General features: G+C 38.1%; 1 long non-coding RNA gene across 1 annotated transcript; it reads right to left on the minus strand.

Moving 5' to 3' along the window:
* Positions 1–938: 938 nt before the first annotated feature.
* On the minus strand, positions 939–7,500 carry LOC140529962 (uncharacterized). Its single transcript, XR_011975747.1, has 4 exons — positions 7,279–7,500; positions 5,108–5,265; positions 3,909–4,063; positions 939–2,499 (listed from the first exon to the last, which is right to left on the minus strand). It is a non-coding gene; the product is annotated as an uncharacterized lncRNA (long non-coding RNA).
* Between the last annotated feature and the right edge of the window lie 6,978 nt (positions 7,501–14,478).

The raw sequence follows: 14,478 nt of genomic DNA on the forward strand, positions 1-14,478 counted from the left end.
TCAGAAGAGACAGGTAAGTGGAAAAGTATAAATAGCTGAGAGGATACACCACCAGTTCCTTCTGGAACTTGAGTGTGTCATCCTTGAAAGAATGTTCAATGAAAATTGAGATGGCTTCTTTCTCAGTGTATTTGTAGCTTTAGCAAGTGCTGGAAGGTGTCTGTGGACAAATCCACCTATAGGACCATCTGTTCTACACAGTGGTTGGTAGCTTTTTGCACAGCAGCTGAGTTCTCAGTCTGAGCCAATGCCAACATTGCATTCTCCAGGCAGGGAATATCTCCCCTAAACATTGTCTTCACATAGGTCTGCAGCAACTTTCCCTATCGTGATAGCCATGATGAAATGGAAGCTAAGGCAAAGAGAAACCTCATTCAATTTGATCCAAGTGTTAATTGTCTGGTAGCACACTTGTCTGGCTAAGGATTTCTTTGCAGTATTCTTAGCAAGTGGCTTCCAAAAGCAGTTAGATTACTTTGACTAAAGGGAAGCCCATGACCTCTCAAAGAGGCCTATTCTCTGTGTTAACAATTTAAATGGTCAGGAAGACTCAATGTTTACCAAGCCTAAATATACCTATTGGCAAATTCTACTCATTTCTCCTAATTTTGATCTCTGGGTCAAGGAGAATGGATCTAAGGATTCTTCATAGGTTTATTCTTGTACAAACTTCATTCCCTTTACTAGGTTTACTTGTGCTCATGTAGATATTGACCTTGTTTATGTGTTTTCGAAAGTGAGGTGCCTAGAACCGAACACAGAATATCTCGTGTGGTCTAACTGGAGGGGAATAAGTACAGGAGAATTATTACTTCACTCATTCTTGGCAATGAAGGCTTGAATAACTTTGCATTTTAGAATTCCTACTCATATTGAGTTTGCAATCCTTAAAATTCTCTAGAACTCTTGTCTAACTCCTCTATCTTTAATTAAGTTGGTTTTCTGAACCCAAATGGAGAACTTTGCACTTAATTCATCTAAAGTCATCTTTTAGCCTGCCAAGACAATGCTGTATCTCATTCCTTTTATTACAAGTATTAGTTGTTTTTCTGAGCTCCATGCCATGTGTACATTGGATTACCATTCCTTTTGCATCTTCTATAACTTTGTCTGTGTTATTGAGAAAGGTACAGAGCTCCTAAGTATGGCATTATAGACTTCCCCTCAAGCTGATCTCAATCTGTTAAGGACTACTTTGGGTGTGTCTGGTCACTTAATATGTTCTTAAACTACCTTAACCATATTACCATCTATTATGTATCTCTATTTTGTTCATAATCATAGCATTCTCTTGAAAACTCCGCTAATTTGACACTATTCCTCTGATCTGCATCATTTCAGTTATGCTGTCTAACAAGGAAATTTGCTTAATCTGCTAGATTTTAGTGACTCTGCTTCCCTTTCTTAATGCTCACACCATCCCCTTAATGATGTGCTCTATAATTGTGTCAGAAATGAAGTCCCACTCAGTGGTTAATAATTTATTATCTCCATTTGTTTCCCCTTTGGAAAATTAAGGAAATTACCTTTCTCCACTCCTCTGGCACCTCTCTAATGGAGATTTTGCCTCCATCAAAGATCGGTAACATTGTCTTAAGTGCATATAGCTAGGAATCTATAAACTGAAAGATAAGGAAAGAAGACCAAAGAGACTCATGCTTATGGGGAAATTAATACAACAATCTTACAGTATCTATATACATACAAAAAAAAACAAGGTACATATATCCAATCCCAATTAAGTATGCATTACAGCAAAGGAAACCCATTAGTACCACTGAACATGATGCCCCTGCTAAGGAGCTTGGGTTTTGCATTAGGAAAGATGTAAGAGCAGCAGTTGTCTGTCTGATCCTTGAACCCAAGCCCTAGCTGGGTTTCTTGGATATCTTCAAGATGGTCTGAGAGTAACTTGTTATTTGCTGGATGGTCAAATGTAAAACACTTCCATTTAGGAAAGAATTTTCTGATGCATTCTCATGGAAGGTTGGTCATTGCAACTTTGAGGTTCTTGGCTGGGGGACAGGAAAACAATGATCATGGTAATACCAAGGCCTAGGACTGTAAGCGGCGCTGACCGCCACACCATCTGGGATGCAACCCTGATGGACATCAGGTAAACTGAGTCCGGAGCAGGGAAGGGTGAACAAGATGGCGCTGAAAGGGATGGCCCCACCCCTGGTTTGTGTTTGTCACTATAGTTCCAGCTTGTGTTCATTACTACAGCTTGAAGTTTGTTTGTGTGTGTTACCATGGTTCACTGGACTAGCTGGCAGAGACTATATAATCAGAATGCTTGCTTGAATAAATCGGAGTTGCTTCATGACCCGCTCTCCCACCTCATTCTTTTACTTGCGAGCTCCACAGGAGGACAAGCAGCCTGCTGGTCAGGCATAAGACTTGCTCCTCTCGGTAAGCTATGCCGTCACCATAGCATAGGACAAAGAGTTGATGAAGATGCTTAAGACTGGCAATTACTGTTTTGAAGTCTTCATGTATCTATGAAGAATGGATAGAATGATAGAATTTTTAAAATTAGGAGTGATTTAGGGAGAAATTCCTAGAAGTCAGACAACAATTCACTTCTTGAAAGGACGATGTATTATTCAGAGGAAACACTTAGATACCTACAGAGAAAGTGAATTTGCCCATATCTGAACAGAAGCTCTCAGAGATTCAATGTTGACCTAAGATTACGCAGAATCCAGTAAATTACTGGTCTAACTACAGATAATATAGAAAGAGAATTGTGGCTCGCTAAAATAAAAGAGACTTGAGAGATAAAGATCAGAAAGAAGTCAGATTTTCAGGTTAACAAAAGAGAGATGTTCCTTGTTTGAAGTTAGCAAGAGTTCTACCTCTGTACACAGAATTAGCTATTGAGAAGAAACTCTATTAGAAGTCATCTGAACCCCTCTTTCTCACCCATATCCTCTCCACCCATTCAGTTGCTAAATCTACCCCCAAAACATTTCTTAAATCGTTGCCTTCTCTCTGCTTATACCCCACAATCTCCTAAGCTCAGGTCATCATTACCTGTCACCTGGATCCTTGGAATAACTTCCTAACTGGTCTTCTAGCCTCTACTTCCTCCTCTCTCCTACTCATCTCACACACATTATCCAATAGATATACCTGATGAATACGTCTGATGTTATTGCCTGACTCAAGAAGCTGTCTATAATGCTTCCTTAATGCTTCTGGGACCCAATACAATCATGACAGATTTCCAATCTGGTGTTAATCCTACTAGACTCGATTCATACTGTTCTCCTTCCATCTTCTTTGTCAGTAACTTTGACCTTCCTGTTTTCTATGTATGACATTCTAGCTCCCATTTGTATATTTCTGTCTAGTATGTATTTGAGTCTCCATGTCATGAAGATATTTGTTGTGGAGTAATTTAATTTACAAGTATTACAGTGTAAGATCTAAGCCTTTGATGGATACTTCTTCACCTGACTCAGTCTCTCCTGCCTGGAATGCTCCCCCCTCCTCATCTCTGCCTTTTTGACTTCCTTGTCTTTCTTCCATTCTCAGCTAAACTTCAGTGAGAAACTTTTCTAGCTCCCTTTAGTGCTAGTGCCTTTCCTCCAATGATTATCTCCAATGTATCTTGTATAGATCTCATTTGTGCAGAGTTATTTGCATGTTGTCTCCCCCATTAGACTGTGAGATTCTTGAGGGCAGGGACTGAATTTTCCTTTCTTTGTCTCCTCAGCACTTAACAGAGTTTCTAGCACATAATAGGCATTTAATAAATGTTTGTGGACCAACTAGAAGGCAATAATAACCCAGGAGGCAACTTTTAAATCTTCATTAGGTCTCAGATATGCCTTGTAGATACTCTAAACCTGTGGCACAATTTCCTCCAAAATTAGACTCCTGGAGGCCAGGGTTCCACTTACATGTGTTCTTTCCTGCCAGCTTCTTTATCAGGGAGGATTTTCCAATACATTAAAATATGAATCCGCAGTACTTGCTGGTGTATCGTCAGCTCTCCTTTCTTGTTTTCTACCAGACATATGGGAGCCTCCATGGGCACTGCTGATGCCATGGTCACCTGCAAATGCAGAGGAGCCCCTTAGACAGAAATCAAGATGCAGAATTCACAGAATCTTCAATTGAGACTGCCTAGGTGAGTCAGATATTAATAACAACAGAAGAGAGGATGCTCTGTGCTTGAGGAATTCTATTTTTAGGAACCCAAAAATGGTAGATAATGATGATCATGATAATGGCCATGATAGTAATTACCTTAATGTAGCGCATTAAGAGTTACAAAGCACTTTACATATATTATCTTATCCTTATGTGAAACCTGAGAGGTAACAATAATTATTATTTTAATTCTTACAGATGAGGAAACTGAGACAGACAATTTCTGGTTGTAGACACAGGGCTTCCTGACTCCTTGCCCAGCACTCTGTTCACTGGACCACTGAGTTGCCTTGACCATTTCATCATTCTTGATCCTTAGGGCTGTCACCTAAGTAAAATATTCCTATTCTTTGAAAGTCCCACCCTGCAAGTTTCTGTCTGGTGAAACAATCATATTCCTTTGCATTATGTTGGTCCAGTCCACAGTGGCTATGGCCATGAGTTTATGTGAGTGAGGGATGGTATGGGACAATGTCTGGGTCAAATGCTTTGACAGAGTTTTTTTTTTTTATTAGTTCCTGGTTCCATTCCTGTTTTAGTGTTGCCTGAGTGACTTTGGGGTGATTTCTGTTCATCCCTCCTTTCCACCACCCCACCCTGAAGTTTCTGATTATTGCTTCAATTTTTATTTCCTGATTCTGGCTTTTTCCTCTGAATCTCTGGACACCAAGGAACTCTTCGTTTGCCTGTTTGGTTTGCCTTAATCACTGACATAATTCCAAGTGTATAGAAATTTGGTTTGGGAGTTGTAATCTAAAGTGATTACATAGACTGTGCAGTACTTTTACTTCAGGTTCAGATCTTAAGATTCAATGACATGCACTAAAACAAGCATGATAGGCAATTAAGTTTTATAACTACAAATAGTGCACAAGTTAGCAAGGGCATACATATAAACAGTAGATAATAGTTAAGATAGAATAGAAAAAGAAAAAGTATACTTCACCAGCTAAGTCTGAGCTCCAACACTTTGGCAACTGGGCAGGCTGAAAGAGGGAAGCAGTCAGCAAAGGTCCTGACTGGGAGAGCAGAAGTGGGCATCCCCAGTTCTTCAGCAAAGACCTCCAAAGATCCATCTCTCACTCAGTCCCTTTATACATGTAACTTCAAGGAAAAGAGGACCATTAGAACAAAGAAAGAACTCTGGGCAAAAGTTCCAGTTGTTGACTTTGACGTATATGCCCAAGGACTGGTCAGGTCCTTGAATACAGACACCTCCCCCCTTAAGGAGTTTTATGACTCTTAAGATAAGGGTCTCTTCACCCTGGCTACATGCTTTATTAATTCTGTTGCTTCCCCTGGCACTCTCAGTTAAGCATATCAACTTTAAGTTGCATTCCTTATGTTAGGTCATGTGGAGGTCATGCAAGGGGCTGGGCAGAAACTTCCTCAGTTTCCCCACAGGAGTTGAGAAGATATAGATTACATTGTGTCTCTGACCAACCTGGCTCTGTGACCCCAGGCAAGTCATGTAACCTGCTAATGGTCCATGGATCTCTCTAAGGCTTTAAATTGCATAATAGTTGTAGGTCCATATTAGTAGAGGGAGTTTCATTCCTAGGAGATTATTATACCAAAGAAATCTTAGATCAAAAGTTTTTTGTCTAGACCAAAAAAATTCATTGGTGGAAGGCATCCCCTTTCCACATAGAGAAAAAGGACTCCAAATTCTATCCTCACGTCAGGAATTCAGAACCAGAACTGTTCAGACAATGATTAAGACTCTGTCTACCCTCAGTTCCTCCATGTGAAGGCTCTGGGGTTCTGGGACCCCAGATCCCAGACCCCAAGCCTCAGTTGAAGCAAAGCTTTACAAAAAGAGTAGTGCTGTAAAGAACTTTATACTCCTTTCTTCAAGCCAGGACATTAGGCCAGATGTGCAGACAGTCACCCTCCCTGCTACTCATGGTCACTAGGAATTCTTTCTTCCCAGTTTTTAGACATTTTCTCTGGTGGTAGTGAATACTGGCTGGCAATAAATGATCCACTAGAGAAGGAAATGGCCAACTACTCTAGTATCTTTGCCAAGAAAACCCTAACGACAACTGGTCTATGGGGTCACAAAGAGTAAGACACGAATGAATGATTCAATAACAACACCTCTTGCTCTACCAGCAATTTTCTCATGTAGCATCCAAACTTTCATTGGAGCCAAGTCCTGGCAGTCATCCCAGCATTCTCTAAGCAGCCTCCTGAATAGCACTGAGCCCACAGAGCCCAAGGGGACCCAGAACAATGGCTGTTCCTGCTGCTCATGCCCCAGGCTCCACCTAGAAAGGAGCAGGGCCATCCTCAGAGAGGTCCATCCAGCATTGCGGGGAAAGAGGATGTGTTGCACTCCATCTGTACCTGTCTTCAGGCTGACAACAGCAGCCACCCCCACCTCCCACAGTACTCTGAGAATTCGCATTGTCCAGTTCCTGAGCAGTACAATTCCAGCTGAGGTAGACTCAGGGGCCTTTGCAAACTTAATTGATTCTGTCTTTTTCCAACAAGAACAATTGCCTCTGTCACTGAGATTGCCTAAGTGACATAGGACCAGGCCCTACATGCTTGAAATCCAGTTCCAGTGTCGTTTCTACTCCACTGGGTTAAGTATTATTGATTCTACATCTATAAGAGTCCTCAAGAAACAATGTGTTTCCATCTCCTCACTGTACATACATATCATTTCATCTCTACCTTTTCTAATGAGAAAACTGTGGCCCACAGAGGTTAAAGGATTTAACCTGGATCAAACAACTGGATGAGACAGGACTAGGACCAGAAGCCAACTCTCCCATATCATGGTTTCATCCACTTTCCTTTAAGTTTGTCTTGTTCTGTCTTCTGAGGGACGGCACCTGTGGAATGGGCCTGTCCCTCTCAGCAGTTTCCTCTGCCTTAAGGGGAATGAGTTGCAATGTCTCCAGAACACAAAGCCAGGTGCCAGTATCAGAATTCGAACTAAGTGTCTAAGGCCAGAGGAAGCTGTTTGGATAAATCAATGCCAAGCAAATGTGTATTATTCAACCCGCCCCTTGTCCCTTCTTACTGAGTTTTAATTGTGAGACAAATTTTCAAGGTCTAGGGAAAAGATGCAAGGAAGATAGGAGAAAACTTGGAAATAACTCATACCTTTTTCAGGAGGCTTCAGGCCAAATCATTCACGAATGCTCTCACAAGTTTCCTATTTCTCTCAGCTCTTCCCTTATTTGCTCTTTTTTCTGCTCTCCTCTCTTTCGCTGCTCAAAATTCATCTATTATTTATCATGGGAAAGAAAGGAAGGGTGGGACGAGGGAAGTTGAAACCAGTAGCAAATCTTTCTGTTTCCAGTTCCTGAAGTCTAGAGTGGGAGACTAAAGTGTATGTATGGGTGTATTATTTGAGAAATGTGGGAAATTCCTAATTATTTGCCAAATGTGAGAACTTTAAGAAAAACATATTCTAATGCCAACCTCAAAAACAGCCTGTGTTTCCTTTGTACTTCCCAGGATAAACAGAGAGCACAGAGCCTCACAGCACAAATTGTTCAAGTAGATGACCTGATGTTGGCATTAAAGAACTTAAAACATTAAAACCTCTTTACTGCCGGTATTTATTTTAGTGCCTTATAAAGCAGAACAAGGGCAGCTATGTGGCACAGTGGATAGAGTGCCAGGCTTGGAGTTGGGGAGCCTCATCTCTGTGAGTTCAGATATGGCCATATTTGCTAGCAGGGTGACTCAGGGCAAACTTCCTTGCCATGGTTGCCCCAAATTCATCTTCTGCTAAATGAACTGAAGAATAAAATGATAAATCACCCCATTCTTTGTGAAGGGGCCACAAGGAGCCAGACAGGACTGAAACAACTGAACAATCCTAATAAATTGCAAGGAAAATCAGAGATATTTGAAGCAAGAATTTCTTCCTCAAAAGAATATTTCTCTTATTATATTAGTTGTATTGATTTTTTTACATGCAAAATTGTTTCAGTTTCAGATAAGTCAAACCATTTCTTTCACCCTTTATAATCACTGTGTGCCTTCATTGGCTAAGAATTTTTTCACTGACGTGACTATGAAAGTCAGCCTGCCATGGTTGACTTCCAATGTTTTATTCTTATTTATATTCATTTTTAATTTATTGTAGAATAAAGCATAAGCTATTGATGTAAACAATTCATATATGCATATATTTTATACATATAATATATGTGATATACATATATATATATTACATGTGATATATATATATATATATAACAGTATTCCATTACATTCATATATCATGAGTTGTTCAGTTATTTCCCAACTGATGGACATCCCCTCAATATCTAATTCTTGGCCAACAAAAAAGAACTGCTATAAATATTTTTGTCCATGTAGGTCCTTTTCCCACTTTTATGAGAATGCTGATCTAGAATGCAGATCTTTAGGATACAGATCTAATAGTGGTATTGCTGGGTCAAAGGGTATGGCTTTTCGGTATAGTTCCACATTGCTCTTCAGAATGGTTGGATCAGTTCACAACTCCACCAACAATATATTAGTGTTCCAGTTTCCCCACATTTTCTCTACCACTTATCATTTTCTTGTTTTATCATGTTACGTTTTTATTAATGAATTTATTTTTGGTTTTCAATATTCACTTCCACAAGATTTTGAGTTTCAAATTTTCTCCCCATCTCTCCCCTCCCCATCCAAAAAAACACTATGCATTCTGATTTCCCCTTCCCCAAATCTACCTTCCCTTCTATCACACTCCTCCTTTTTCTTATCCCTACCTTCTCTCTTTTCTTGTAGGGTAACATAGATTTCTACACCCCATTACCTGTATTTCCTATTTCCCAGTTACAAGAAAAACAATTCTCAATATTCATTCCTAAAACTTTGAGTTCTAACATCTCTCCCTTCCTCCCTCCCCACCCATCCCCACTGAGAAGGCAAGCAATTAAATATAGGCTATATATGTGTAGTTTTGGTAAAGACTTTTATAATAGTCATGTTGGGAAAGACTATGTATATTTCCCTCCATCTTATCCTGCCCACATATATTCTATTCTCTCTTTTGACCTTATCCCTCCCCAAACGTGTTTACTTCTAATTACCCCTCCTCCCATTTGCCCTCCCTTCTATTATCTCCCATCCCCCTCTTATCCCATTCAATCCCTATTTTCCTGTAGTGTAAGATAGATTTTCATATCAAATTAAGTGTGGATGTCATTCACGCCTTAAGCAAAATCCAATGAGAGTAAGGTTCACTCTTTTTCTCTCACCTTTTCCATCTTCCCCTCCATTGGAAAAGCTTTTTTGCCTCTTTTATGTGAGAGATAACTTATACCAATCTAACTCTCCCTTTCTCCTTCTCTCAATATATTCCTCTCTTACCCCTTAGTTTTTATTTTTAGATATCATCTCACCTTATGCTCTCTCTCTCTCTCTCTCTCTCTCTCTCTCTCTCTCTCTCTCTCTCTCTCTCTCTCTCTCTCTCTCCATATATATATATACATATATATTCCCTCCAACTACCCTAATAAAGTCTGAAGATTTACAAATAGTATCTTTCTTTGGAGGGATATAAATAGTTCATCTTTGGTAAGTCCCTCATGATTGATCTTTCTTGTTTACCTTTTCATGATTCTCTTGATTCTTGTATTTGAAAGTCAAATTTTTTTTCAGCTCTGGTCTTTTCATCAAGAATGCTCGAAAGTCCTCCATTTCAATGAATAATCATTTTTGTCCCTGAATTATTATACAAACTTATATTGAAGAGGTGATTCTTGGTTTTAATCCTAGCTGTTTTGACCTCTGGAATATCATATTCCAAACCCTCCAGTTCCTTAATGTAAAAGCTGTTAGATCTTATGTTATCCTTGTTGTGTTTCCACAATACTTAAATTGTTTCTTTCTGGCTGCTTGCAATATTTTCTCCTTGTCCTGGGAGCTCTGGAATCTGGCTACAATATTCCTAGGAGTTTTCCTTTTGGCATCACTTTCAGGAGGTTGTTGGTAGATTCTTTCTATATCTATTTTGCTCTCTCATTCTAGAATATCAGGGCAGTTTCCTTCATAATTTCTTGAAAAATGATGTCTAGTCTGTTTTTTGATCATGGCTTTGTCTCTCTTGGATCAATTTTCCAGGTCAGTTGTTTTTCCAATGAGATACTTCCCGTTGTCTTCTATTTTTTCATTCTTTTGGTTTTGTTTTATAATTTCTTGAGTTTTCATAAAGTAATTAGTGTTCATCTGCTCCACTCTAATTTTTAAGGAATAATTTTCTTCTGTGAGCTTTTGGACCTTCTTTTCTATTTGGCCAGTTCTGCTTTTTAAGGCGTTCTTCTCCTCATTGACTTCTTTGATCTCTTTTTCCATTTGGGTTAGTCTATTTTTTAAGGTGTCATATTCTTCACCCTTTTTTGGGACCCCTTTAGCAAATAGCTGACTCTTTTTCATGATTTTCTTGCATCACTTTCATTTGTCTTCCTAATTTTAGCTCTACTTCTTTTACTTGATTTTCAAAATCCTTTCTGAGCTCTTCCATGTCCTGGGACCAATTCATGTTTTTCTTAGTGCCTTTGGATGTAGGTGTTTTGACTTTGTTGGTTCCTTATGATTATATATTCTGGTTTTCTTTGTCAGCAAAGTAAGATTCTATAGTCTTATTCCTACTCCCCTGATTTTAGCTTATTTCCTCAGCCAGTTACTTGACTTTTGAGCTCTTTGTCAAGGTATTTCTCTGCTTCCAGTCGGGGTTTGGAATTATACTGTCAGCCATTCGATCTCCCTACAGGTTGTGGGCCTGGTGCTCCAGAAACATCTGATGCCACTGCCCCTGTTACTATCGCTGCTTCAGTAGGCTCTTTTGCCTTCTGCACCACTTGGTGCTGAGGTTGGACTACTCTACTCTCTCATAGAGGTCCAGCAGTTTTTTCCACTGTCTTTCCAATTTATCTTTAGTGTTTTGGGGTTGTGTAGTCTGGAAACAGCCACAGCTACCAGTGATTCAGTCCCCCAAGGCCTGTTTAGGTCCTGTTTGAGCCAGTGTCGCCATGCTGGACTGAGCTTTCCCGGAGTCTGGCATGATAGATGCTTCCTGTCAATATTCCAGGCGGTCTTGGGCAGGAGATTTGCTTCACTCCATCATTCCATGTATTCTAAAGCTTCAAAACTGGTTTAGAGTCAATTTTTACAGGTATCTGGCTGGTTTGGGGGGAAGAGCTCTAGCAAATCCCTGCTTTTACTCTGCTCTTTTCGCTCCCCTGTTTTGTCATTTTAGCCAATCAGATAGTTGTGATGTGGTACCTCAGAGGTGTTTCAATTTTCATTTCTCTAATCCATCATGATTTCGTGTATTTTTTTTCATATGACTGTGGATTGCTTTAACTTCTTCATCTGAAAACTATCCTTTAACTATTTATCAATTAGGGAATGACTTGTATTCTTATAAATTTGACTCAGTTCTTTCTATATTGCAGAAAGGAGGTCTTTATCAGAGATACTGGTTATAAAAATCGTTTCCCACCTTCCTGCTCCCCTTCTAATCTTGGCTGCATGAGCGTTGTTCATGCAAAACCTTTTCAATTTAATGTAATCAAAATTATCCATTTTGCATTTCATAATGTTCTCTATCTCTTGTTTGGTCACAGATTCTTCTGTTCTCCAGAGATCTAAGAGCTAAACTATTCCTTCCTCTCCTAGTTTGATTATAGTGTCACCCTTTACTAAATCATGTATCTGATTTGACTTTATTTTGGTATGCAGTGTAAGGTGTTGGTCTGTGCCTAATTTCTGCCATACTGTTTTCCAGTTTTCCCAGCACATTTTATCAAATACTGAATTCTTATCCCAGAAGCTAGAATCTTTGGGTTTATCAAATAATAAATCACTACGGTCATTGATTACTGTGTCTTGTGTACCTAATATATTCTACTGATGAATCACTCTTCCTCAGCCAGTACAACATAATTCTGATGATTGCTGATTTACAGTAGAATTTAAGATCTGGTATATATTAGGCCAACTTCTCTTGTATTCCTTCTCATGAATTCTCTTGATATTCTGTAACTTTTGTTCTTCCAGATGAATTTTTAATTATTTTTTCCAGCTCTATAAAATATTTTTTGGTAGTTTCATTGTTATGGCACTGAATCAGTAAATTAATTTAGGTAGAATTGTCATTTTTCATATTAGCCTGGCTTACTTCTGGGCAACTGAACTTTTTCCAATTATTTAGATCTGACTTTATTTGTCTGAATATGTTTTTTTTTAATTTTGTTCATATAGCTCCTGAATTTGTCCTGTTTGATAGACTCCCACATATTTTATATTATCTACTGCTACTTTAAATCAAATTTCTCTTTCTTGCTGTTGAGCTTGGTTAGTAATTTATAGAAATGCTGATGATTTATGTGGGTTTATTTTATATCCTGCAAGTTTGCTAAAGTTTTTAATTATTGAAAGTAGTTTTTTAGTTGATTCTCTAGGATTCTCTAAGTATGCCATCAAATCCTCTGCAAAAAGTGATAGCTTTGTTTCTTCATTGCCTCTTCTAATTCCTCCAATTCCTTTTTCTTCTCTTATTGCTAAAGCTAACATTTCTAGTACAATATTGCATAACAGTGCTGATAACGGACATCCTTGTTTCACCCCTGATCTTATTGGAAAAGTTTCTAGCTTTTCTCCATTACATATAACGCTTGGTGATGGTTTTAGGTGGATATTGCTTATCATTTTAAGGAAATATACATTTATTCCTATGTTCTCTAGTGTTTTTGATAGGAATGGGTGTTGTATTTTGTCAAAAACTTTCTGCATCTGTTGAAATAATCACATGATTTCTGTTAATTTTGGTAATTATATGGTTAATTATGCTTATAATTTTCCTAATATTGTATCACCCCTTCATTCCTGGATAAATTACACCTGGTGTATTATCCTTGAGATAAGTTGCTGTGATCTCTTTGCTAATGTTCTTTTTCTAAATTTTTTGGATCATTAGGAAATTGGGCTTTTCTTTTTCTGTTTGGGTTCTTCCCAGTTTAGGTATGAGCACCACATTTGTATTATAAAAAGAATTTGGTAGAATTTTGCCCATTTTCCCAAGTAGTTTATATAGTATAGGAATTAATTGTCCTTCAGATATTTGGTAGAATTTACTTGTCAGTTCATTTGGCCTTGGCAATTTTTTCTTAGGGAGTTCATTGATGACTTGCTCAACTTCTTTTTTTCTGAAATGGGTTAAATATTTTATTTCCTATTCTATTAATCTGGGTAATTTATATTTTTGTAAATATTCATCCATTTCAATAAGATTATCAGATTTCTTGGCATAAACTTGGGCAAAATATCTCCTAATCACTTTTTTAATGTCCTCTTCATTGGTGGTGAATTCACTCTTTTCATTTTTGATACTGTTAATTTGGATTTTTCTTTCTTTTTAAAAATCAAATTAACTAAAAATTCATCTTTTTTCATAAAACTACTTCTTAGTTTTATTTGTTAGTGCAATAGTTTTCATAATTTAAATTTTATTAAACTCTCCTTTAGTTTTCATAGTTACTAATGTGGTATTTAATTGGGGATTTTAAATTTCTTTTTCAGCCCTTTTCAGCTGCATGCCCAATTCATTGTGCTCTTCTTTTTCTATTTTATTCACATAAGCTTTAAGAGATATAAACTTTCCCCTAAAAACAACTTTGGCTGCATCACATAAATTTTACCATGTTGTCTCATTATCATCATATTCTTGGATGAAGGTATTGATTGTTTCTATGATGTGTGGCTCAACCTAATCATTCTTTAGGATTAAACTATTTAGTTTCCAATTGATTTTTAGTCTATCTTTCCATGGTCCTTTATTATATGTAATTTTTATTGCATCACGATCAGAAAAGGATGCATTTAATATTTCTGCCTTTCTGCATTGGGTTGTGAGGTTTTTATGCCCTGGCACATGGTAAGATTTTGTATAGGTGCTTTGTACCCCTGACAAAAAGGAATATTCCTTTCTATCCCCATTCAATTTTATCCAGAGGTCTACCATATCTAACTTTTCTAAGATTCTATTCACCTCCTTAACTTCATTCTTCTTTATTTTGTGATTAGATTTATTTGGTTCTGAAAGGCGGAGGTTGAGCTCCCCCACTAGTAGAGTTTTGCTGTCTATTTCTTGCTGTAACTCTCTTAACAAAGTTCAATGATATACCACTAGGTACATATACATTTAGTATTGATATGGACACATATCTTTCACCTCCTCTCTTAGTAAGCTGCTCAGCCTCTGTCTCCACTGTTCAGAAGGCACTTAAGGTGAAGTCCTGTGGTGACAGCGCAACTATAAATGCAGGTATAATAATC

This window comes from Notamacropus eugenii, chromosome 2 (genome assembly GCF_028372415.1).
Source record: "Notamacropus eugenii isolate mMacEug1 chromosome 2, mMacEug1.pri_v2, whole genome shotgun sequence".
Lineage (NCBI taxonomy): Eukaryota > Metazoa > Chordata > Mammalia > Diprotodontia > Macropodidae > Notamacropus > Notamacropus eugenii.